This window comes from Aedes aegypti, chromosome 1 (genome assembly GCF_002204515.2).
Source record: "Aedes aegypti strain LVP_AGWG chromosome 1, AaegL5.0 Primary Assembly, whole genome shotgun sequence".
Lineage (NCBI taxonomy): Eukaryota > Metazoa > Arthropoda > Insecta > Diptera > Culicidae > Aedes > Aedes aegypti.
In genome coordinates this window covers 220,067,651-220,094,360 of record NC_035107.1, presented here as the reverse complement: position 1 = coordinate 220,094,360, position 26,710 = coordinate 220,067,651, and the positions used below count along the sequence as shown (strand labels likewise).

The window sequence follows — 26,710 nt, the reverse complement described above, 5'->3', positions numbered from 1 at the left end:
TCTGAAACTAACTACCAGTAGCTTGTACTAAATGCTACTTTTATTCATATCAACACGCTGTTTGTAGTATGTTTGAAAGGTGTAGTAAAGTAAAATGACAGAAACCTGTTCCACATGTAGCATTTATTACCGATGATGTAGTAAACTCAACTTTGCTAGTAAAATATAGTATGAATTATCAAACCGATTTTCAATAATATTTTCTCGACTTGAACTACAATCTGTAGTAGAACACAACCATTTTTTTCTCCATGGAACACAGTGTAATTAAACATGGAACTAATTACATTTTGATTTTCAAGTCACTATTCCCCCCTAGGTCTGCTTTCTCTTAACACCCATGGTTCCACCAGGTACTGCAGAGAAAAGCGTAATACCTGTACTTGAGGGCGATAGCCGAGAGGGGGTGTCCATGTGGCACCCGCCTTATCAGGTAGCTGATAATTTCAACACCCTGATAAGATTTTTCACATGAAAACTGGCCAGTCGCGACCGATGATGGCTGCTTGAAACAATTCTATTTCGCATTTGTTGAACAAACATTTTCTATTAAAACTCACCTTGCCGCATGGATTAGGTACGTTAACTTTTTTTTCCATTTCGTGTGTGCGATTGTGCAATTAAATCGACTGGTAATTCTCAGTTTTGGGTTGTTTTGAGCTTTGCCTTTCCCTATCGGTGCTCACCATTGCTTGTACAGTGGTCCATGTTTAGTAAAATATGGCGGGAATTCCGGATTTTTTATACATATTTTACTCTTTGAGTCTTAAAAAGTGTTTTGGAATATCTTAAGTTCTACAGAAGACCGATAATAAATCAAAAAATTACCCAAGACCAGGGCCTGATTTCAGAGATAATTGAGTATCTCTAACTTATCACTCTCTGTGACATTCATGATTCGCAACACATCATGAGAGACTGTTTATTGTCTACTGCTACAGCTCTGATTATATCGGGGGGATAACAGTGCTGCAAACCTGGGGGCACTATTGCCATAGGATGCCCAGGGATTTTTTTTTTATCTTGCCAGTAAAGTAAAACACCCATCCCCAATGGTAAATGAGTGAGAGAAATGGATTTTATCATCGCTCTCTTTTTGGGGCTCTGCTGCTATTTATCAAGCTTGTTATAACTTGCGAAACAGTGCCGATCATGGACCGATACAGTTTTTCTTCGATGTTTTTCTTCGCTTGCTTTGATCGTGCTTCCATATCAATTAACCTCTACCGGAAGCTTCATTTTTTACCGCAAAATTCAAATTCAAATCGTTATAACTTTTTTGTTTTTCAATATTTTTGCACCATTTTTTCATATGCTCTCAAAAAACTCTTCTAGTTTTAGGATCTGTGTCGATATTGATTATTGGTGATCTGATTTTAAAGATATTCCGATGTTCCTTCGGGGACCGACATTTTCCATATAAAATGCCTTTGGCGGCCATTTTGTTTTAAAAAAAGACAATTTACACCGTCTTCAGCCATAAGGCTGCACAGACTGAACATAACTTACATTAGACAACGGACACACGGAACGACCAGTGGACCAATGAAGAATTTTTCGTTTGACGAAAAGTTTTCTCCGACTGGGGCGGGAATCGAACCCACACTCTGTAGCACAATACGCCTAAACGACTGACGCCGCTAACCGCTTGGCTACGAAGCCCACGATGATGATCAATTTATCAAAAAAATAAAATGTGGGCTACATAATGCCAATTAATAAGGAGCTTTTCTGAAAAAATCATACAAATCGGTACAGTATTCTTGGAGATATCTGAAAATAACGATATGATGTTTTTGGAAGTTTTTAAGATCTTTATTTGGCCAGCGTGGTTCCAGAAACCTAAATGGTCATTACTTAAAGACGGCTGCACCAAATTGCTTCATTTTTTCACAACATACTCTCATTAATGTATTGTTTCGAAGAGTGAATATCCGAATACGATTGAAATTCTGTAGCCTGAGAAATTAACAGGAGGTTGTAGTTACGGGTCGGTCCCCCAAGGAGTTTTGGAATATCTTCAAAACCAGATGACCAATGATCAATATCGACACAGATCCTAAAACTAGAAGAGTTTTTTGAGAGCATATGAAAAAATGGTGCAAAAATATTGAAAAACAAAAAAGTTATAACGATTTGAATTTGAATTTTGCGGTTAAAAATGAAGCTGCCGGTAGAGGGTTTAAGAACGAATTCTGCAATGTCTGATTGTAGATCAATATTTGACTTTGTTTTTCAAGTTGAAATTATGTTTGGAAATCCGGTTTTTGCTAGCTTTTTGAAAAGTCGAACCTCTGTGCACTGCACTGATGGAATTTCGTTGCTCCCTCTTGGCCTTCCTCCAAAGTTTCCAACATTTTCGCCGTGTCGCGTTTCTTCTTTCTTCGGTCGGTCAGCAACAATTACCTAGGTGGATACCTATATTCTCTTTTGCAGACTGTGTTTGTCGTCGTCGTCGTCGTATTTGGATGCCAGTCAAGGTCTTCCATCTCCGAGGCTTAGTGACACATTTATCGCTGCATAGCAGAGCATAGTTTGCCGGCAGACTGTTGCCCAAGTATTGTCTGATTACCAAGAATTTTGGAATTACTCAGAGAGTGATAATAATAAATAAATACTTTTCAATCCAATCTAGTGACTCTTTTCAAACAACCTCAAGTGTCGGCATAATTTTTCTCTACATAGATATTGTTCATATCAAATGAAAATATTATATTTAAATATGAGCATGTTTATATCTCACAAATTATTTATCATGGTCTAATCGCTTATCAAAGTGAATCCTGTGACCCAACGATCCTCCCCATTAACAAACATCCCTCCCAGTAACCTTGGTGGAGATGCAGAGGCAAACACGGTCTCCAAATAGCAAAGGTTACACACTAACATTCCTTCCCCCAATCCCACCTGACTGTAAGGACGTGGCCGGCGCCGTTATTGACCATGTATAAATAGAGGCACTGAATTATGCACACTGAAGAAGATTATGGCCAATCCCAGCCGAACTTCTAATTGATTCTTTGTGCATTTTCACTGACTTCGGTTAATCACGGAATAGCAACCATTGATATGTGTAGCAATCTAGTGACTCTTTTCAAACCAATATAGTATCTCAAGCCATTTTTATGATTGCAGTTAATTTTGGTTTATAATGCTAAAGGCTACAAAGAAATCTTCAGAGACTGTAAAGCGCCTATTCCCTAGGTTCTTAAGAATTTTCTTTTAAGATTCCTCGAAAAAAGTAAAGGAATGTTTCTATTGATTACTCCATAAGCTTCTTTTGTGATACTTTCAGGGACACCTACAGAAATTCCTCTAGACGTCCCTCAACCAATTATCCTAGACATTCTTCCAGCAATTTTTCAATGGTTGCTTAGAGCATTAATGGACGCTTCATATCTGTAATAATTTGCACAAGGATTGTGATTTTTACAAAGACTGTCTGAGAACATCGACCACGTATTTTTTCACTAATTTGTTTTTACTTAATTTGAACTGATATAGTTTTTTCGAGTGTAAAGCTTTTCTCTGTGAGGCAATTTTTCCAATTCTTAGGCCAATTTTTGCAGCTATTTGCATTCCTTCTAGAATTCATCGACGGTTACTCCCAGGTATCGATCCAAGCATTCTTTCAGAGATTGTTCGAGAAAATCTACTGTGGACTCTTTTAGGAATCCATCAATAAATTTGACCTGGCATTCCTCATGAAGTTCCCCAAGAGTTTTTTGTAGAAATTTACCTAGCTTTTCATCCAGAGAAGCTAGACGCCTTCAGCTCTTTTAAACTAAATAATTTCTCTAGTAAAACTCTATCGATTCTTTATAATATCATTTAAGGTTTTACACTATTTAACCAGTTATTTCTATCGATATTTCCTAACCAAAATTTCTTCAGGGATCGGATGTATTTTTTGGGCATTCCTTCAGAAAAACCTGCAAAACACTATCCAGAGATACCGTTTTTGTTTTTGGTTTTTTTTTTTATTATTATTATTATTATTATTATTATTTTAGCAATTTATCTAGGAAATCCTTTTCTAAAAGTCCATGAGTTCTTTTAGAGATCCTTATAGTAGTTTATCGAGAGTTACCTTTAAAATTTCTGGGAAATTCTAGGAAAACCGATGGAAGAATCACTGGATAAATTCCTGGATTTTCAGATTGCCAAAATGGTTAAGGCAAGTTCAGTTCTAAGTTCTTCATAAGCATATGAAATAATAAATTTTGTAGGAAAAGAGGAAACGCAGAAGAACAGGTACGAAAAATAGTACATTTTCAGGTAAGCAGGTCCCTTTCAAGAGTTTTGGTCACTATTTTAACGCATGTTTCAAAGAAGTATCTAAATTTGGTTTTAATCAAAATGGTCTTTAAAGTCACTTTTTTGCCTTAACCCCCCTGGTAGCTCCAGAGCTCCTTTAATTTTCGACGAACTTGAGACAAACCGAATTAGATGAATACTACGTACTAGTTACTAGAATATGATTCCACCCACATCAGATTAATCCAAAATTCAACTAACTTTTTAAATAGTTAATCTATTGATAAACATTCAATTTACTATTAAAAAACAACAAAAAAAAAATTACTGATTTTGACAAATTTAAACTACTTGTAAAATTGTTTGTTCAGGTACTTTTTAAAAACGGTTTTTTCATAAGCAAAATTGGCGATCAAAGTCGTGAGAAAGTGGTGTGCAATATTCTAGAGGCTTCAGAGAAACCTTCAGAGACCATTACGCGACTGCGACTATTTGTGCAGGGATTCCTTCTGGAATACTTTCAGTAACTTCACCAGGAATGCCACCAGCAATTTTTCAATGTATGCTCAGAGGAATTTCTTCAGAAAGAGCTACAAAAGTAACTGCTGGATGAATTTCAGATGGAATTCTTGCAGAAATTCCAGAAAGAACTTCTGGGAAAACTCTAGATGAAGTAGAAACTCCTTGAGTGACTCCCAAAGAATTCCAGAGCTAACTCTAGATGCAATACGTAGGATAATTTCAACTTTTTTATATGTTCGACAATTTTACATTTGATTCCCATTCCCTTAATAGAGTGTATGAAGGTTAATACCTTTTAGCAAATATTTCGTTTCCATCGTCTCTGCAATGCAACGTTAGGAAAGAAAAGCAATTATCTTCCAAATAACTTTCCAGAGACTCGCCAAGAACAAGCGAGTAGCATGAATCAGAAAGTTGGAGCTTTGCAAATAGCATTGACATTTGCTGTGCCACATCAAATCACATTTCTCATAGCAGTGGAGTAGAAGCCCGACAGCTCGGTAAAGCTTACCGCTGCCTTTCGTTTCTAGGTACGTAGGGGGAGATCCCCCAGTACCGGACAGCACCCAATACCGGACAAAGTCGAAAAATTGAGAAATCATGGTCCAATCAAGATGGTGTATTAGTAGAAAAGAAAGCTATTGTGGAGACTAATGTTTGCGTAGAATAACACATCCTTGGAATATGCATGCTTTTTTTAAAAAGTAGAAAAGTTTGGAAATTTAAAAAAAAATGACGTATCGCCATAATTATGAGCCTATTTAGTAATTATTTTGAATATGATAAAATACTTTGGATCACGCAAGCATGATCAAACATAATCCTCATTTGATAGTATGAATTTATTTTGTACCATAATTGAATTAAATGTGGACAAATTACAATTTTGGTTAAGCACCTAATGTCCCCCAGTTTCGGACAGCTTGATTTGTTATGTGATATCTTTGTAATTATTGCACCAGTGTTTCAAAATACATTCATTTTTCATGGATTCCGTCGATCATGGTATCAAACATGCAATAAAATTAAGAAGAATAAACATTCAGAACAACATCGTAAAATGTGCTATTTTTCATCATATATGAATGAGGTTTTTGATGGACATCTTGCAAAATAAAAATAACTCAAATTGTTCTTGTAAATGTTGCAAATGCTTTGAATTAGCAATTATATACTATTCCTATGGTAAAAACATTCAATGATGTTCAAATTTTCAGAATTCGAGGCATTTCCAGATTGTGTCCGGTATTGGGTGCCACCTTTCAAGATCGATCAATTTGGTACTAAAATACATCATCAAAATGCAATGTCAAAATTCATTTTTATATACCGTCATGCGGGGTGACATTGGGCCATAAGGCTGACTTTGGGCCAAGATTTATACAGCAACCGAATACCAGAATAATGAAAACAATGTGACAAGCTTCAAGAATACGTTATAAATAGTCATTACATGCTCATAGATAAGATTTGTGGTGTTCCATTTAGCCATGAGATGCATCGAAAAGGGCGGTCAAAGTCACCCCCTAGGCCCAATGTCACCCCGCACGACGGTATTCAAATTTATTTTTGTACACTATAAAAAGAATGATATTTACCATAAATGAGTAACAGGAACACATAAAACCAATATTTTTCGAATTATGAATTTAATGGCTTAAGTGTCCGGTACTGGGGGATCTCCCCCTATACTTTCACTACATTCCTCTAGTTCGACTGAGCACGTTCTCGTCGATAAGGCGAAAGCTTCAAGAAAAGTAACGAACAAGTGCAATTCCGTTGGATTGCTGTAGTGAACAGAACAATAATGCGGCGACCCATTACAGGAACGTCGTTCCAAAGCAGTGGTTCTCAGCCTTGCTGTTCATGCGGGCCACCACGATGGTTTCAGAACGAACATGACTCGGGCCGCAATATGTATGAATTCATTTTTTTCTGAGAGCTTTCACTTACAAGGATTGCAAAAATATGAGAGGTCTATTTTTAATGCGTAAAAATAATTTGTGTTTGCAAGAATCGGAGGGATTCGAGACTCATACACAAATCCAAAGCACTTAACATAAGCCGAGCATCTGTATTTACATCAATACCAGTAATTCCTTAAACTTTGAAAAACTTTCTGTATTACAACAAAGTGGAAGCCCCAAACTCGTGAAAATTCTCGAGGTTTCCAAATGTATAAAGAAAAACCTTCTCGAGGGGCATATGTGGTCCGCGGATTGCAATTTGGTGATCGCTGCCCCGAAGAGACAACGGTCTTTAGGAGTGGGAGGAGTGAGGCGATCACCCGCGCTTTACTTCCTTTGCTCGGCTGCAACGAACTCGAATAGAAATGTGAATGGAGGGCTTTCATATTGTGATCGTTTTTACAGCTTGTCAACTGCGGCAAAAGTAGTGCCACGATGACAGAACGTCGTTTTGGCGATAAACGTTAATTACGTAACGCTGAAATGTTAGATGATTATTCAAACTTTTGTTGCAGTAACTTATTGATGGCGTTTTGGCCATCACTGTACTCTGTATTCGCAAATAAAGGAATGTTTGCCGTTTTCTTATTCCACGTGCTCTCAAGAAATGTCTTATCAAATTCCTAAGGAAATAGATTCAGATATTCGTCTACTAGTCTACCAGGGACTTATTCTGGAATATATTCAGGGACTCCTCCACGAATCCCTCCAGAAATTTCTACACCAATTTTCCTGCAAATTTCTGCAGCGATTTTCATAGGAATGCTCAGGGGAATTTCTCCAGAAATTATTCCAGGAAATTCTTAAGCACTATAACACCAAGTCCTTAAGTAATTTTAACAGGGATTAATTCTCCCAGATACTGACCCAGGATTACATCCAAAGATTTGTTAAATAGGTCCTTTTGAAAAATTGTACAAGAAATATTCCAGTAATTCCTCCGGTCATTTCCTTTGTACACAAATTAGTCCATCCGATGTTATTCCATGAAATTCATTTTGAAAATCCAGCAGAATATTATCCTGAGATTCCCTATTTTCTGTAGCCACTCTTCAATTATTCCTAAAAACTCTTTTTGACAACTCCCTGTAGACATCTCTAGAAGGGTTCCTGTATAAAGACATTAGAGGCTTCCGTGAGAAATTTTTCAGAGTAATTCCAAAAGGATTCTTAGAGAATCTCTGGCTGGAATTTAAAGAAATCTTAGACGACTATTTTGGAGAGAATCCTGAGAACTCCTGGGAGGCATTTCTGGAATCTTTTGAGGAATTCCTGGTTGAATTTCTGGAGTACATTTTTGGAGAAAGGTCTGGTCGGATTCTATAATTCGAATGAGAACTCTTCTTATTCCTTTTTTATTCTTGAAATTCTGTTGGTCTCTAATTGATTCCTATTTGATCTCAAGAATTTATCTACAAGTAAGGACCCAATTGATCCAACTTGCTCTATGCGAAATTCATGTAAGGGCGAAGCCGAGCACGAATCAAATTGGCACTCCCAAAAGAGGCGACCGGGTTGATGAAGGACACGACCTCGCAGCCGTTATTTTGGTGTGTACAGAGAAACAAAAAGAAAGCTGCATAATTAAATGGGTCGCCGCCGCATATGATTTCAATGAACTTGGCCGCCCTACTCTTGCAATCGGGCATAATACGAGCAAAACCAGTTCTGTTCTGGAGGGAAAATGGGTTCAATTTGTTGTTTCTGCGGGAACAGAAATGTTCCTCCGCTGTTATAATGATATGTTATTCTATAAATGTAGAGTGTTGGGGTCATATTCCGTTATTTCGAAAAATACAAAATAAATGTAACAGGAAACAAGCAATTGTCCATGGATTCTGGAATCATTATCCCTTTTTTACAAAAGTGTAATATGATCAGTATCTTTTTTCCCATTAAATCTCTCTAAAAGTTTGAGTAAATGTGTGAACCAGAAATTAAGTAATTATTATTTGATAAATATTCATCATAAATTTTTGGAGATATGAATTTTGGAAATTCTTTCAATACTATTGAAGGATTTTCTCCGTGACATCTTTTCGCAACAGTTTTTGATATTTCTCAAAGTATTATGAGAGAAATTGCTAACCATAGAGGAATTCTAAAACAATTTCCTTGAAATTCATGGAATAATCAATCGATATAGAGTGATCAAGGTGAAATTTCTCCATGTTTAATCGAAGAACCCTTCCAGAGAATCCTAGAGATTCCAGAAATTGCCTTTGCAGATTCTTTAGGAACACTTCCAGCTCCAGCAATCCGTCTTGAGATTTCTCCAGAAATTCTTTTGGCATTTGTTCCAAAACTTTTTAAAGGATTCTGCTCCATCAATTCCCAGAGATTCCTACGCGACTTCTCCACATGTTCTTCTAAAATTCCAGTGATTCCTCTAGATATTTTTCAAGTGCAGACCAGGTAGCGAGTCGCTTTTTAGTGACTTGGTCACTTGTTGATTAAAAAAAAATTCACTAAAGTCACTATTTTCGTGATCTGATGATTCATCAATGATAATTTGAATGCAGATATTTTTTTAAGATCGCATATCAAAGGGCGGAAGCGATTCTTTACTAGCTTTAAGGAAGAATTCAGGTGAATATTGCGCAAACATTTCCAACAGAATATCAGAAATTCAATTGTAAGTTTTTGTGATAAATGTTCTGGTGAAGTTTTGAAATTTAATTGTCAGCATAATTCCTGACATACCTGCTGAGTTTACTTTGACGGAATTTCAGGAGAAAAGCCTGAAGGGATCTGTGACCTACTTTTTGAAGGTAGCTCAACTGAAGTCTTTCAAGTAAGAAACCTAATACTTCTTTGAATTATCAAACAAAAAAAAAATATCAAATTTGTCGGAAACTTGTTTAGGAATTATGGGTATATTAGTTCTCTAAAAAACTAGTTCAGAAATTTTATAACAAATGGATTCAAGAAGCTTACGCGTAAAGTTTTGTCCTTTCGACTCTTTCTCTTTCGATCTTTTGTCCTTTCGACGTTTTGTCTTTCGACTTTTTGTCCATATACCAAATACATTTACTTCCCGAAATTCTCCAAAAGGAAATAGAAATTTTAATACCAGAACAAACATTTAAATTGCTCTCGTGAGCTCCGTCATTGCAACATGACACGAGAGCACATGAAATATAGCTTCGTCTAGTGACAGTGAAACGACTCGTTTCGTCAAAGTCGCAAGTCGGTCGTGAGATACTTAACAGCCCTGCTCTATACTGTTTAGAATTCGATATCAGCGTATGTCTAGCTTTTATGCGCCCCGTACAAGATTTACCAGTTTTTTTTTTGTAGGTATACTATGTCCCTTGATGATGTTTTATATCCACTGTTAGTCGGAGATTTTTTTTTATATGTTAAGAGGAATTTACTGTTACGAGATATTTAGGATTACTACACTGCCGTGAATCGCAAGTCATCTGCATTTTCGTCAAAATTGAGTTGAGTTCAGTTTTCAACATCTTTTCCAATGCTCTTTCAGCTGCCTTAATAAAATAAAATGATTTGTTCGGAAAAAATAGGAAAAAACAGCAAGTCAAATTGTCCTATAATGAAAAGTAACCGAATATCAGTCCCACTACAGACTTTCGCACCATGGAACACAAAAATGCAACTTGTTTTGATTATCTTTATATTTTTCTCGGTAAGATATCGTAATGATAAGCAAGTTGTGAAAGTTTCATTAAGATTGGAACATGTTCCAATCCTCTGGATTATTTTAAAAATTTGTATGGAAAAACGAGTTTGAAAACTTCACAGCCCATTTTCTCAATGCCTACTTTTTACAGATGGGACTGACTTGCGATTCACGGCAGTACAGGTAATTTCTTATTTAATTTTACATAATGTGTACTGCCCTTCTACGCCTACACAGCTAAAAATATGTTGTAAATTTAAATTTATTTTCATGCACATATTTGTAGCATCAAAATAAACCTAAATTTCAACGGCCAATCGATTACACTGCGGAACACGATTTTGTCTCAAGCACCAAAATACCGCTATTTACTTAATTAAGGGTTGCTGAATCCATTGCCATTTACAGAAATATCATAGCACGTCTAGTTTTTGAGATATTGACTGTTGAAAATGCTAAATTTGACTGTTTCAGCCAACTTGCATGCAAGTTTTTCAGCTTGTATGGCAATTAATTTGCTTAATTTGCCACAGAACTCAAACTTCATGTGTATAACAATACATATCAACAAAGTTTACAATACTTCCGATGCTCAAAAGTTATTTTTGTTGGTTTAGAAAAGTATTGTATTTTTCCATATAAGAGAAACGAAGAATTTCATATGGAGACTGCCAGCAGGTTGAAAAAATCGATTAAACCTCAATTTAATCGTGCAATTTCAATCAAATTATATCTGAAATGAAAGTTAAAGTGTTGTTTTGTATGGTTGGTAGATTGGATCATAATATTTTTTGATAAATAATTGTTCAAATTTTATGTAAACATCAATTAAATCAGTGTTTTATGCAACTTTGGCGACCTGTAGCTAAAAATTGTGACGTGCTGGAACATTTCTGAGAACGGCATCAGATTCAGCAACCCCAAATCTACTAGAGACACATAATTTTATTCTTGAGACACGCAAATATGTCATATTTGTTATTCTGTGCTATTTTTCAATCGAATTCACTTTAAATTTACACGATCATGTAATATTTATGCATTTTTAGTTAAAATTTGAATGTATGTTCATTGGAGTTTACATGATCCTGTAGCAACGCACGAATTTGATTTGTTTTACAGTAGACTTCAGTTTACACTACATTGAAATTTAAATATTTGTTTCTGTGTGGTTGTCCCATGTTCTATGTTAACCTTATGGACCGCGGGGCAAATATACAGTATTGAACAAAACATTTGCAACTTTTTCGATTTTCCATACAAAATGACCAACTTTGGTTAGCTAGATCTCAGTTATTTATGGACCGATTTAAATGAAACTTTCACAGAACATCAGATATAACTTGAATTTCAACATATATTTTTGAATATTTTTTTCAATCACGAGTTTCCCTGGCCACGATCACGGTGCCAAAGTAGAAGGTGCACCATAATAATACCCTTTGTACTAATCAGTAATGGTTGTTAAGTTTCGAAGCTAACGTGTGATCAATCGTTTGGGGCCCAGATAGCCGTAGCGGTAAACGCGCAGCTATTCAGCAAGACCATGCTGAGGGTCGTGGGTTCGAATCCCACCGGTCGAGGATCTTTTCGGGTTGGAAATTTTCTCGGCTTCCAAGGGCATAGAGTATCTTCGTACCTGCCACACGATATACACATGCAAAAATGGTCATTGGCATAGTAAGCTCTCAGTTAATAACTGTGGAAGTGCTCATAAGAACACTAAGCTGAGAAGCAGGATCTGTCCCAGTGGGGACGTAACGCCAGAAAGAAGAAGAAGTGTGATCAATCGTTTTAAAATGCAACATAAGAATAGGTGTTTGGTGGAACTGCGCGCAACACTCGTTGTTATTAAATTTAGTGATTGTGAGGGTGCTAATAGTGATTTATAATAAAATCTATGGTGATGAAAATTTTAAAATGAAATTGGAAGTGATTCTGATAGTTTTATTAAAAATATAATAATGATGATGTATAATGATGTGAACTCTACTAATTAAATAAAGGCCATAATACATTTTGCAATCATTTCTCTGAATATGAACATTATTGCCTAGTTCTTCAAATATACATGATAAAAGTGTTAATAATGACAGCGAGTGCAGGATAATTGATCGAAGTGATTTTGTTTTACTCTAATAGTGCTAAATTGTAGTTCGAATAGTAATGACTCTACAGCAACAAAAATAATGAAACATTCAAATTGAATATCTTTTAATTACTTAGTAATGCTAACAGATGGTAAATGTTAATAACCAGTGCTGGGAATGGTAATAGTAGTAGGCTTGAATTTCGCGAAAATCACGTGGCTTTCCCAGTACAGTAGTTCAAAATCGTGAATCTCATCAAGTAGCCTATGTTGGGTGCATGAATTTTCTAAATCGTTAGTGTCATTGAAGGCTCTAAATGCGGGAAATGCAGCGGGAAATAGAACATTTTTCTACAGTAATTTTGGGTTGCCCTTAGCAACGGGTGTTTTGCAATTTTCAAGGCTCTTTGCCTACAGCAGCGATAAGCGTGAGTTTTACTGGCTTCGCTGACTGCGATTGGCTTTGTTTGGCTACTGTAGAATGAATTTCAGATTTTTTCTCAACCCTGGTAATAACAATGAATTTATATGAAAATGGTGGGATGTGAAAAGTGATAGGGTCGATGTACCAATAGCCGCATAGCTAAGAACAAAAATTCGTATAAAATCGAAAAATAACGCTAGCGTCATGATTTTTACATCATCTGAAAGGTTTTTATCTTGGTTTTGTGGGAAAAATATGAAAACTACGAAAACTCAAATGTTTGTATTTATTATCGCTTGTGCCACTATAGGAATACATGTGCCTACAGTAGCACTATTTCTAATTTCTGTTCCTATAGTAGCACTAGCATCACGGCGTTGGCAAAATATTCATCAAAGCCGTCAAAACTAATTATTTCGATCATTTATTGAACAAAATCAAGCTGTGTATCAATGATACTTAGATAAATAGCTACTGACTTTCATGTCAAAAAATGTTTTGAAAAGATTTATAGCAAAACGGCCGTAAAAAGCCACTAGTGCGACTACAGGGGACTGTCCACTAAGGGAACACCGACCCTATAATGGAAAGTATATCTGAAGTGTATTACGATAGTTGATGAGTGATAATCGGTGATATACGTGATAGTGTCGAAAATAAAAGTGACGATAGTGAGTGATGAAATGAAATGGGGAATGAGGAAGTTTTAATAAAACTATTTCGTTCTTTTTTTTACCACTCTAGTAGCATTTCAGGCCTTATCATAGTTTGATAGTAGTCTGAACTACTTGACTGCAAAACTACGGTAAGGGCTGATTGCTGCTAGGGTACACATTGACCATTTGAGCAACATTGCTCAGGAACGTCTGTGTGATGAACGCAATAGAGCCTTATAAAAGCAAATGCTGGGAAGGAGCTTAGGGCAGATTAAGAGTGCCAGTAGTACCTATCGCTACCTACAAAAAAAAAAAAGAATAATTTTTCCAATCACGAGTTTATAAGTAATAACGGTTTGACTAAAGTGTAATTTTCGACGAAAAATTTAAAACTTTTTATCTCAAAATCTGATAGCTCTACACAAAAAAAGTCTTCAAAAAACGTATTCATCTCGTCAAAATCTACAACTTTGCTGAAGATACCATGAAGCTATTCCTTCAATATGTTTAGTTATGTCAATTATAAAAATCGTCAACAAATTCACTTTAGTCAAACCGTTACTGCTTTCCAATTTGTGATTAGAAAAATCACTCAAAAATATATGTTAAAATTCAAGTTGTGTATGATATTCTTTGAAAATTTCATTCAAATCGGTCCATAAATAACCGAGATATAGTTTATCAAAGTTGGTCATTTTGTATGGAAAATCGAAAAAGTTGCAAATGTTTTGTCCAATACTGTATGTAGTGACTTGTTAACTTTCCAGAAGCATCCTTTGGTGCTGTGTACGACAAGCGAGGTTGTTCCTCCTGCGTTATAAAAAATACAACAGCGCGACTACCAGTGGCGATTCCCTAACCTCAAATCTACCTGTTCCACGAATAGAAATTCTTGAATTTTAACAACAAAATTCATCTATTGAGAAGAGATTTGTTAGAAAGGACGAATCCAATGATTAACTTTTTGCTTTATAGTCTAAATTTACCTAATTAGCTATTTTAGATTCGTTGAACAGGTAGAAAGTGAGATTACGAGTCGCCTCTGGCGACTACATATGTGTCAATATTCTTTATTATAAACACATGTTTTCCTTTCTGATTTTTTTTTTTTGGACTTATTTTTGTAGTTATGAAGTCACTTTTTAGACTATTTGGCCAATTTTAGTTGCTATAGTCACTATTATTAGGATGTGTATATTAGGAACTGACCCAGCGTTCTATTCAAAACATGCACGTTTTCGAGAATTCGCATATGGCCAAATAGGGAACCGTTATACGTATAACCAGGTCCGTCACACTCGGGCTCAGAATGTGTACCACTTCTAGTACTGCATTTGGTCCCTCGGTAGTACAAAAGGTACCCAAGTTTGACAGATCGCAGTACACTTTTCACGGCATTCTAGTTTACCTTATGAGCCATAAAATTTTGGGCAACTGCATGGGACATCGAGGTCTTTAATTTGTCTTTGGTATAAGTAGTACACTTTCCCTAAATGAATTTCTGAAGAAAATTTTCGAAAAACCTGAATGATTCTTTAAAAGAATTTCTAGAAGTCCCGGCACAAACACTCAATGGGTTGTATCTGACAAAACACTAGATGGTATCACACAACGCCTCGTATGCGCATATAAAGCGATGTTATTTTGTGTATCTACATTAGTAATTTCATTGCAGCATGTGTACTGCTCAGGCATTGCAGAATTCGCTCTCATTTGAGTATGAAGCACGATCAAAGCAAGCAAAGAAAAACATCCCATCTGTTGCGGTCCAATGTATCGCAAGTTGTAACAAGTCTGATAAATGGAAGCAGCGAGCGAGAGCCCCAAAGAGAGAGCGATGATAAAATCTTTTTTTCTCGCTTGTTTACCGTTGGGGATAGGTGTTTTTCTTTACTGGCACGATAAACAATCCACGAACTTTCAATAGCAATAGTGTCCCCAGGCTTGGAGCATGTTTAGAGGGGTTTTATCATGCACTACTATCCCCCCAATCTGATCAAAGTTGTAGCAGTATACGATAAACAGTCTCTCATAATGTGCAGCATGTTATGATAGTTACAGAAAGCAATACGTGAGAGATTCTCAGGATTCAATCCCTGGTAATGCTTATTGAACACTAATAATTCGTGCTTTTCATTACTTGAGATGATAGATTATACTATTATACTGCCCATATTCGCATATTCGACGTAAGCGCCAATATGACCAAAATGGATTTTTTAATTGAATTGTCTGAAACTTTGCAATAAGAAGCGCATCAGTATGACGCATACATTGTGGCCAAACATGTGCTTTGTAGCTTTCAAAAAAACCCCACTGCCGAAGTGGACCAAAAGTGCCAAGAATAGGATCCGGCTCCCTATGCGTTTGTAAATGACAAAAGTAAGAAATTAATCAAAAAGTCTTCCTCAGACAACTTTTGAATTTCCATCTTTATCAAATGCACACATACCTATTATTTGAACGAAATTGTTGAAAAATTCAAAAAAGCACCTGGGAATACGAAAATACTTTTTCCCAGCAAAAATAGTGCTGGTGGTTACGTCGACCATGCAAATATGGGTATAGTATAGTAATCGATCAGAACAAATCATTTTGTTGGATGTCACTGGTAAATTCAGTAGGATTTGATATTCGAATAAAAAATTGAATAACAGTGTCTTGATATCTGTTTACGTGTCAATGCTTTTAACAACATAATTTCCAATTGAGTTGCTTGACATATCATTGAATGAATTGGATTATTTTTAACCTAATAATCCCTGCTAGGTGGATTCGTCATAATCCCAGCTCCATCACGAGATATATGTGTATGGTACGCTGCTGAGTTATGTGATTGTCGGCATGGAATTAATGTGTGCGACCTTGATTTCCAAGGACAAACAATGATGCTGTGCCGCTTCTGGCACGAGAATTATTCAAACGAGAACGCCTTTGGCATTGGTTGTGGTGATGGTACATTGTCATGGTTAAGATGGGAATGAAACGAAACGTTTACGCCAGACAAAGTTTCAGCTAGCGCAGCGAATAAACGTTCAACCAGACCCGGAGAGAACAAAAAGAAATCCATAACAGAGGCCAACAGACGTAACACTGACATAATTTCCATCGAGCACGCTTTAAACGGTAATTTCAAATTTCTTGTGTTAAATATCTCACAACCAGAGGCGCGCACATCGTTTTCCTTCGTGTTTGACGTTTCACAATAGCGCCTTTTGCAAGCCTACTCGGATTTCGTGTTACATGTCCACCAGATGATGATGGTGTGAAGAGGATCATAGATTTTAAAATAATTCGTTCTAAGTGTCACGTCCGTTTGTCTGTTCCCGTAGAGATGGAAATGCCACCCACTGCATAACTCTGCGACGTTGATGACGACGCAAAACACTGGATGATGCTTGAAGTTTATGGAGCGTTTTTTATGTAATGGATGGAAACCGTTGTTTTCCGACGATGGTCGGTTAATAGGGTATGGCAACTATCCAAGGATGGGATTGGAACGCCATTGGCAGTGTAGATCTTTGAGGATAAACGATTGAAGCCACTAATTCACTGCGACGATTTTCCGTGGTTCTGCAATAATGGAGTGAATAACAAGTGCTACTAAAACAAGAACTTTTTGCTAACCCTCTCGACGTAGAATGATGTTGGAATGTACATATGTAACTTTCCTGTTTTAGGGCCCTATTTTATAAGTCGAGTCGATCAGAATGATTCGACTGGAGTCACTATCGACCAAAAAAAATCCGCTCGACATGTCTCTGTCGTTTGAGTTTTTCGACAATTGTATCGTCGGGTGACATTTGAAATAAACAGACGAGTCACATGAATCCGCTCGATTTGCAAAATACACCCCTTAAATAGACTGGGTTACTAAGATTTTAGGATACAAGGTATACGAGACTCCCGTTTCAATTTACGTAGAATACAAAGTGTTCACATGAAACAAATCCTAAATCCTAGAACACATTTTCTATGCTTGTTAATTTGCCTGTTGATCTATCTGACTGCGAGTGATTGAGATTTGCCGTCCTCATTGCTAACTTACGCATCTTTGCTCAAGTCGGCATTAAGGCACTCCATTGACTCGTTAATTTTATATGAGCGTCAACACACTCCATATGGCACCAACTGTGCGTGAATGATACAGTAGGTATACAAATAGACACTAGCATGTTTCGTTCTTATCCAACTGCTGCGTACACCTTCCAGCAGTGCCCTACTAAAGCCGCACGTAATTAACTCATAACTCGTACTCAACCGGTCGCATGGTGTATCATAGTATATTTTAGCATTCCTATCATCGCTCGTTCCGACATGGCTGACTAATTTCAGCATTGGAGCAGCTAAAACTGCTACAAGCTGCTAGTTCCATTGGAAGCATAGTGAACGCGCTTGCTAGTCTCCAAATCCAAAACGATCTGCTCTCGTCATGTTGGGAATTCATCCTATCATTCTAGTTATTCGCCTCTGCGCCAATCCTAAGGCCCATAAATAGGAATTATTTTTATCGGCGTAAAAACATGCCGCCACCACATTTTCCGAACCAGTGCCTTCTTCTAATGTTTCAGCTTCGTGTAACAGAAGAACGATATGCACGATCTTAGTAGTGTATCGAAAAGTAGTCTTAATCGGTTATAACAATCTGAATATTATTCAGTGGAAACCACAAGTAATTTTATGAATAGGATCACCTTACAATGTATTTAAAAGTGACGTTGTGATGATATTATCTAAAAAAATAGCTTTTGTATGATTATTTTTTAACTAATTAAAACATGGTGTAGGGAATCTTGCGCACATTAAAAAAAAAACAAGAAATGTGTTGTGAAGTTGCGGAAAACATGTCATGTATTTGTGCTAATATATTGTTAAGCGTAATTTTCACGACATAGTTGGAAAATGTACTAAAAAACAATAACAAGCATCAAAGACAAAATAAAAAAGGAGTTTTAGATGTTTTGTTCATACACGTTGATGACAATATCGTCCGATCAAAGCGAGACAAAAAAAAATGTTGATTGGAAATGTTTCTATTCTTAATTATGCAGTAATGCAGTGATGCAGACTCATTTTTCTAGATTGAAGATCCGTATCCGATCACACTGCTATCCATGATAACTTCAGGGGTAGTAAGCCTTCTGAACAAAATTGTACGAAGTTTGTCACATTTAGGAGATCCAGACATAACGTGTGGCCCGCGGGCCGCAATTTGGCCACCACGAAAGTAAGCCGAAAATGATATTTTTTAACGTTGAAGATATTTTAGCAGCTTCTACAAATAATTAGATTTTTCCCACCCGTTTTGAGTGGATGGAGTAAACATATTTGCCGATAGAATTCTATTTTTTCTATTTCCGTGTGATATTAATTTTGTTTTCTGATCCATTACCAAATTTTAAGTTTTTTTTTTTTCTTAATGCTATTGTATGCAAGATTTCGTTTTTAATGCTGGTTAAATTTCGTTGTATTTAAATCTGGACTGCATACTCTCCAAGATTTCTTTGAATTTCTTGAAACCCAATGACACAATGCAGATTTGCTGAAAAAAGGGTTTAATAAGGATTAACTGAGCTCTGGGATATACCGTTTTTAATCTTTGCGACTACTTTTCGATACACTCCTTAGTCATCAAACTGGATCGACGTTATCCACCGAATATCACTATGGGCAGTTCCCATATAGTCTGGTGGCCAAAACTTTGTTTACCGTCTTAATCCATATTTATGAGCTTTGTGATACAAATGTGATACTTTTGGTTCTATTCTAAGTCGAGTCGATCAAAATGAAAAATTCGCCGACTCAACTCTGTCACTCGATGTGACTGGATTACTATGGGAGTCGACGGGTGACATCTGAAATATGCATACTTGCTTTGATCGACACATATGCTGAAGATACAACGGATTCAGTACCGCTGTCTTCGCATCGCACTAGGCTGCATGAACTCGACTCACACAATGAGTTTAGAGGTACAGGAGTACAACCCCTGATAGATCGTTTCGCGGAGTTAACACTCAGGTTCCTTATCCGTTGTGAGATTCTCTGGGCTGGAGGTCAGCCCATCTTCGGTTAACACCAATCGTGACAACTTCCTAGACTTCAACTGTTTGATTTATCCATGAAGCAAGATATCCATGGTATACCACATCACTTTCGTTCAAAGTTTATCCCTCCCATGTTTGCAAGTAAATTCGGGCATGTCAGCGAGAACCGACAGTTCTTCACTGATGGGTCAAAAAATGAGTGTTTACAACGTTTTTCATAGCGCCATAGCTAGCAGCTATACATTACGCCGTAGAGTACATCAGTTCTATCCCACCCGAGCACTTCTTCATTTTTTTTCGACGGTCTAAGCTCTCTGGAGGCTGTTCGGTCAATGAAGCCGGTGAAGCACTCAGCTTACTTCCTGAATGGAACATGCCAAGCGTTGAGGGCTTTGTCAAATCGCTCTTACACTATTACACTAGCTTGGAACCTTTCCCATTGCTCCATTCCAGGCAATGAGAAAGCGGACTCTCTGCCTACGGTAGGCGCTAAAGAAGGCGATGTTTACGAGCGTCAAATCGCCTTCGATGAATTTTCCGGCGGGAGACCTTGATCAGCTGGCAACAGAAATTTTAGAGACAGAGAAATGGGTAGATGGCTGCATTCCATATTTCCACAGGTGTCGAAAAAAACATGGTTTAAGGCGTTGGACATGAGCCGTGATTTCATTCGTGTCATGTCCAATCACTATTCGTTAAGCGCGCATAGCCACCGTATTGGGCTCTCAGAAAGCAATCTCTGTGTTTGCGGCGTGGCTTACCAGGATTTCGAACATGTCGTATGGGGATGCAGTGAGCATCGTGGCATCAGATCCGAACTGACTGAAACTCTCCGGATCCAAGGAAAACAACAGAAACCTGTCAGGGAAGTGTTAGCGGGCCTTGATTTAGAATATATTAATTTTATCTAACTGTTTTTGAAGCGTATCAATATCCGAGTTTGATTGTCGTTCATTCCCTGTCTTTCTTTTTACCCTTCAAATTACAGTTCAAATCAGTTACAAATGTATTTCCTAACCTTGAAACTTCCCCAAACTAAAGTAGTTTTTAAAATAAGTACGAATTTCAAAATGTAAATAATGTAAAAAGAAAAAAATATTTTCTTCTAGGAATTAAACTTCTAAATAATATCTTGATGAAACACAAATTTTCTCCGATTTCTCTAAGAAAATGAAATTTGACGAATTTACTTCCATTTGTTGGAAGATGACTCTTGGGAAAACAACTAAAGAAATGTTTTGTGAAAGAGTTGTTAAACAAAATTCATATGAAATTCCTTGAAGCCTCTCCATTTATTTTTTGAAAAAAAAAAAAAAATGAAAATACAATTGGCACATTGTACTGAAAACTTTAAAAATAAATAAATAAATGGTTCGGCGATTTCAAGAATAATTTATTAAATGCTTTGCTCAGTTGTTTCCGCAGATGCGTCTCATGAACAATAAGTGTCTTATGAGTTTCTTCAAAATGTCTTTTAGATAATCTGCAACAGTTCTCAGGGAGAACTGTCTTGTACAACTGCTATTGATATTGACCAATTATTTTAATGTACGCTAAATTAGTGAATACTTAAGTCGCAACATTACTTTTTTTGCGTTTTTCGATAATAATTTCATACAGCAGTCGTTCTAGTATTTTAAACAGAATCTTCAATGATAATTCAGTAGAATCCCTAGTAATCATGCTGCTGAAGCTGCAATTTATTTATATAAACAGTATCCATAAAGCTTGCATAGTTGTATAACTACAATAAAAAATGATCTTAAAGAGGAATGACCCCTCTAGAGTCATATTGATTTTATATTGCGACTTTCACACCCATTTCGACTCATCCCAAATTTCTTATTATCACAGTCGAATCCCGCATAAAATTTCGCAGTACACATGTATACAAGCAATGTCTGTCATAAGATAGGTTGTTAGCCTACGCAATAGTGAGATTTGTGCGCAATAAATCATACTGTGATAATCGTTGAATTATCACAGGAATCTAAACATTTGTGAAGAACCCAATAATCTACAAATAACATTAATTCGACATTTGTGGGGTCCTTTCCCTCTCTAAATCCAATTTAGAGTAAGGTGGGGCAAAAGTTCGACCTTAGTGGTATAATCAAAGCTTCCAGGAAAATAATAGCAGTTGAAACAAAACAAATACCATACAGTGAATTCAAAGGTAAACCTCCAACATATTGGCTATAATTTTGCTGAACAAACTTGTGTCAAAATATTTACCCATTTTTAATTATCGCAGTTTCAAAATTGATTGTCTTAAGCGAACTTTTACCCCACCGGTGGGGCAAGAGTTCGAATCTAGTGTGGGGCAAAAGTTCGCTGGCTAAAACACAAAATATCGATAAATTTATGGCAGGCATACTTTAAACTTATGTTTACCGAAAAATATACACTAAATTTTTATAAAAACAAAACAGGGTTAATTGTAATATACTCAAAAATAGCGGTTGTTTTCAAAAGTAAGGCTGATACAAATATTAATTTTCTTTTATGTCACCCCCCCCTTCGGAAATCTGAAAATTTTGAAGGGGAGAAAAAAAAAGATTCATCGTTTTTTGACATCAGTAAGGTTTTTTTCAATTTTTAAAGTAAAAAACAAGTAAAATAATGATCCAGAGGACGATTAAAAAAAGTTTAACAACTATCATTAAAAATTAAAAATTCCTAAATGATGATTTTTTCCTGAAAAAATCGAGTTTTGCAACGAGTTGCATACAACATATTTTGCTATTACGAAAAAACCGTTTAATCGAGTTGTATCTAGGATCACAATCATATTTCAGAATAACCCACGTGGCTATCCATGCGTCGTACAGGCTCAATATTTTTCAATCAGGTAAGCTGTGATACATATACGTACTACATGACTGTCACACATTTTCACGATTTATAGGTAGAAGCGTGGAGGTGGTCAAGATATTCGAGGGCAACCCAGGTAAGATGCTGATTGCAATTTTATACTAAATTGTACACTCACTATTCATGTGCTAAGTTGTCTGAATCGGATTTTTTGGGAATTAACTAGATCATCGTTTCTCATACTTGACTTTGAGCACCCAAAGCAGTGCTGAAAAGTAGCACTTTTCAATTCTGTTTCTTTTGTTAGGAAAAGTAGGCCATTATGTTGCTCATTCAATTCATGAAAAGTAGGCTAATAAGCAACGGAATAGCAAAAAATATGTTTTTTCATTTTTATTTTTTTGTTCCTTATTTATTTTTATCACCCCCACCCCCCCCCCCCCCCGCCCTCGTACCTTCCAAGTGGTCTCGGACATAAAAGAAATTTAATATTTGTATCAGCCTAAGTGAAAATGTAAAATTTTGGTGACATTTTTTGCACGATCAGGCAGATTTTGCTACATTTGAAGATAACATGTGGATTTTAGGCAATTTGCAAATATTTCCGTGAATTTATACATGGGTCAAACTTTTGCCCCACTATGGGTCAAAAATTGTTTCCAAGCATTTATGCAAAAATAATACACACCTCCAAGCATCCTTATGATAAGCCTAGAAACTCTCTTACATAAAATAGCGAAAAAGATTTTATCTTCAATTGATTCCATGCAACGAAAGTTTGACCAAAAATTACAATACTCACGTCGAAAAACAACAAATAGCCATAATTTTTCCAAATCTTAACCGATTTTTATGATATTTTTGGAAAGTCTCTTACTTGAGTAGCATTGGAACCACCATGACATTTATAAGTTTTGTTTTGAATTGAGCTAGAAATCTTAAAAAGAAACTCTTGTCCCACTCGAACTTTTACCCCACTTTACTCTAAGTCAGGGTGTCTACTACCTGAAAAAACCTGGAAAACCTGGAATTATAAGGGAATTTTATTCAACCTGGTAAAAACCTGGAATTCTCAGGGAATTTCGGCTACACTCAGGGAAATTATTTTGAAACAGTAATAGATGGAAAATATGTCGTTTTTGTGACACAAAATATTCTCAATCAAACTAATTTTCGGCTGCGCCGCTATCTAAACGCTAGTTGATATAGTCAATCCTTTCAATGATTTTTAATTAATTAGCAAAAAAATGTTTAGACAATGAATCTTATGATTGCCAAATTGGCAAAGGCAAATACAGCTCCAATTGAGTGTCGTTCATGAGCAGTTGATAAGTTGAAAACATTGAACAAAAATGTTTTTCGCTTATTATACAAAAATAATAAACTTTGAAGAAAATAAGTAAAAAATTTGCTTGCTTGAGAAATGTACTATTTTTCGCCTGTTGAAGGCACGAAAAATTGTGCATTTCTCAAGTAAGCAAATTTTCTTTTAGAGTCTTGATCACTATTTTAATGCATGTATCAATTTTCGGGTAAAGTATCTATTTCAATAAAAATTACCTCTAAAATCACTTTTTCAATCTGCTTGTAGTGAAATCTGATGCAAAATTTTAGAGGCTCCAAAGAATCCTACAAAAACTATTAGGCGACTATTCCGCAAGTTCCTAATGATATTTTTCTTAGAAGAAATTTCGCGAGGAATGCTTCAGTAATTCTCGTAATTTCTTCAGTGATTTCTTCTTGAATACTTTTTGCAATTGCTCCAGAGATGCTACCAGCGATTTTTCAATGGATGCTTATAGGAATTTATTCAGAATTAGTTTCAAAAATCCTAGAGAACTCCAACGCTTCCACAAAAGATTATTCCAGAGTTTTTGGAAAAAATCGACATTTTTCCGTAAAATCCTACAATAATTCCTAAGCCGATTTTTTCATTTATTCCAGACAATTACATAAGGATTTTTTCAAATATTCATCCACTACTACTCTCAGGAATAGCTCCAAAAATCCTTCAGGCATTATTCGATGATATCTATTATAAACTTTTTTAAGAATTCCACTAAAAATTTGCCATTGGATTTTTTACTAGATTCCTACAGAAACTTCTCTTGTAATGTCACCGGCATATCATCAAAATATAGCTGCTGCGGATCAAACATTTCTCTAATATTTTTTCAAATCCCAATCTTCATGGATTCTTTAAAAATTTAGTCATGGCTCAGGGATTTAGTCTGAATTTCTCCAAAACGTCTTTTATGCCATTATATAAAGACTAGCTTACCCAGCGTGGCTAGCCACGCTCTAACAAAATTTTACTGCGGAAAGCTATGTATATAATGCTCCAAAGATTGAAAATGTTTATGTTGAACTGCAAAATGACAACATGGATTAATAAATTTCTCTGGTGATAACTGTGAAAGTGCTCTATAAATAATAAGCTGAGAAACATTCTACGTCCCAGTGGAGGTGTAACGTTAGAAGTAAAGGATAATGGTTATTATTTTATTTAAGGGGGCAAGATCCGTCATTGATTTCGGAATTTTCAAAAGCAGTTTTTTCGTTCGAAATCAAGAAAATTTAGAGGAAAATGTTTTCAATGTATTCTATTCTCCAACCGAAATACAGTGAACAAATTTTCATCGAATAATTTTCAGTTTTGAACAGAAAAACTACTTCTGAAGTTTCGATGATTACGATGACGGAGCGTTGATCGTTAACATGACCCGACAGTGCCACGCATGATAATAATGACCGCGAAATCGCCTAAATTTATGCTCTGACCTTACTCTATTGTGCACGTGGCCTTAATGCTGTTGTAATGTTCTAATCTAGAATAATTACATCTTTAATGATGTTGTAGCGTTCCTTCCATTGTGAAACATTTCGAAAATTCCAGAACATTCTATGAATGAGAGAGAATAACATTCTTGAATATTCTACTGAATAGTTGTTGCAGTGTTCCATAATTTGTTTTCTTTCAAAATCATAGTTGTTATGACGCATGGAAATATCGACTCATAGAACAGGAATGCTTTGGAAAGCTGTTATGGGGGACCATCCTAGCAACTATGAAATTTTGTTTTTATTATGTTTTTATTTTAACTGTAATTAATATAAAAACTTGATTTGGCAAACAATAAGGCCGCACGGGACGTCATCATAATCACCCTATCCATTTCAAGAAGCAAATTTTAAGAACCACTCCATACATCGATGCGAAAAATGTATCACTATGATTCTATATATGTAGTTCACAACCCGATACATTTTCAGCTTCATCGGTTCACTAAAACTCGAGATTTGCTTCCACAAAGTTTTGATGATAATTGTTAGAGTAAGACGAAAGATAGGGAAAATAACACGGTCTCCAGTGTCCCCATAATCTGATTCATGTGTATATTGCTTTTCTACCTGTCAAACTCGTGTTTATAGGTTGGAACTGTTGAAATCCCTTCTGAATCACATATATAATCCCAACCCAATCCAAGTTCGACCGAACTACAATTTGCTTGAAGTTGGTTTATTTACGATTTGATCACCGAAAAAACACGTTTAATCGAAGTCACACTAAATTGAGAACGATTCAGGCAAAATCGAACGTTTCAACCAACACATCATGTGTGTAATATCAATATATTCTGGAAAACTGCTCTTTTGTTGATTTCTTTCGCTTTGCAATGTGTAGCTTTTCAACGCAACATGAAATTTTTGATATATATAAGCTTGTATCTGCACTTGACTTTGTTCAACTTATTTTTAACAGAAGTTCCCAAAAATGAAAACAACAATTATGAAAAATTCTAGAACAATCTACGAATAAGGAAGACATGTGTTCCATAAAATTCTAGAACATTCTGACAAATACATGTTGTAATGCTCTACAATTTGAAATTGTAATGTTCTAACAATCAAATTTACTGTTGTAATGCTCTAGAATGTCTGTTGTAGTGCTCAATGAAACTTTTCGGCGAAACATTTCAAAGCGTTACTGACAGACAGACAACTCTGGGATTTTATATATATGATTCTAATTTATTTTTTTTAAATATTTAAGGAAGAATTTTATCAAAAATTTAGGAAGTCTTTCAGAGATCCTCTTAGGAATTAATCCAGGCGTACTTAGAACTCACACAAGTTTCATCTGAGGTTACTCTAGGATTTTCTTTCGAAATTCAACGCAGATTCTTTTTAACTTTCTTCAAAACAAACTAAAAAATGTCCTTGATATTTCACTGGATAAAAAAATATTTTAAGACTTCATTGAGAAATTTTTCAAAAAAAAAAAAATGGA

General features: G+C 35.9%; 1 protein-coding gene and 1 long non-coding RNA gene across 2 annotated transcripts in view; both read left to right on the top strand.

Annotated features, from left to right (window-relative positions):
- The window catches only part of LOC5578517, a 66,271-nt gene that overhangs the window by 9,258 nt on the left and 30,303 nt on the right, over nt 1–26,710 (top strand). The gene's annotated exons all lie outside the window — the stretch shown is intronic.
- Nucleotides 321–22,842, top strand: LOC110681555. Its single transcript, XR_002503260.1, has 3 exons — nt 321–577; nt 22,404–22,456; nt 22,514–22,842. It is a non-coding gene; the product is annotated as an uncharacterized LOC110681555 (long non-coding RNA).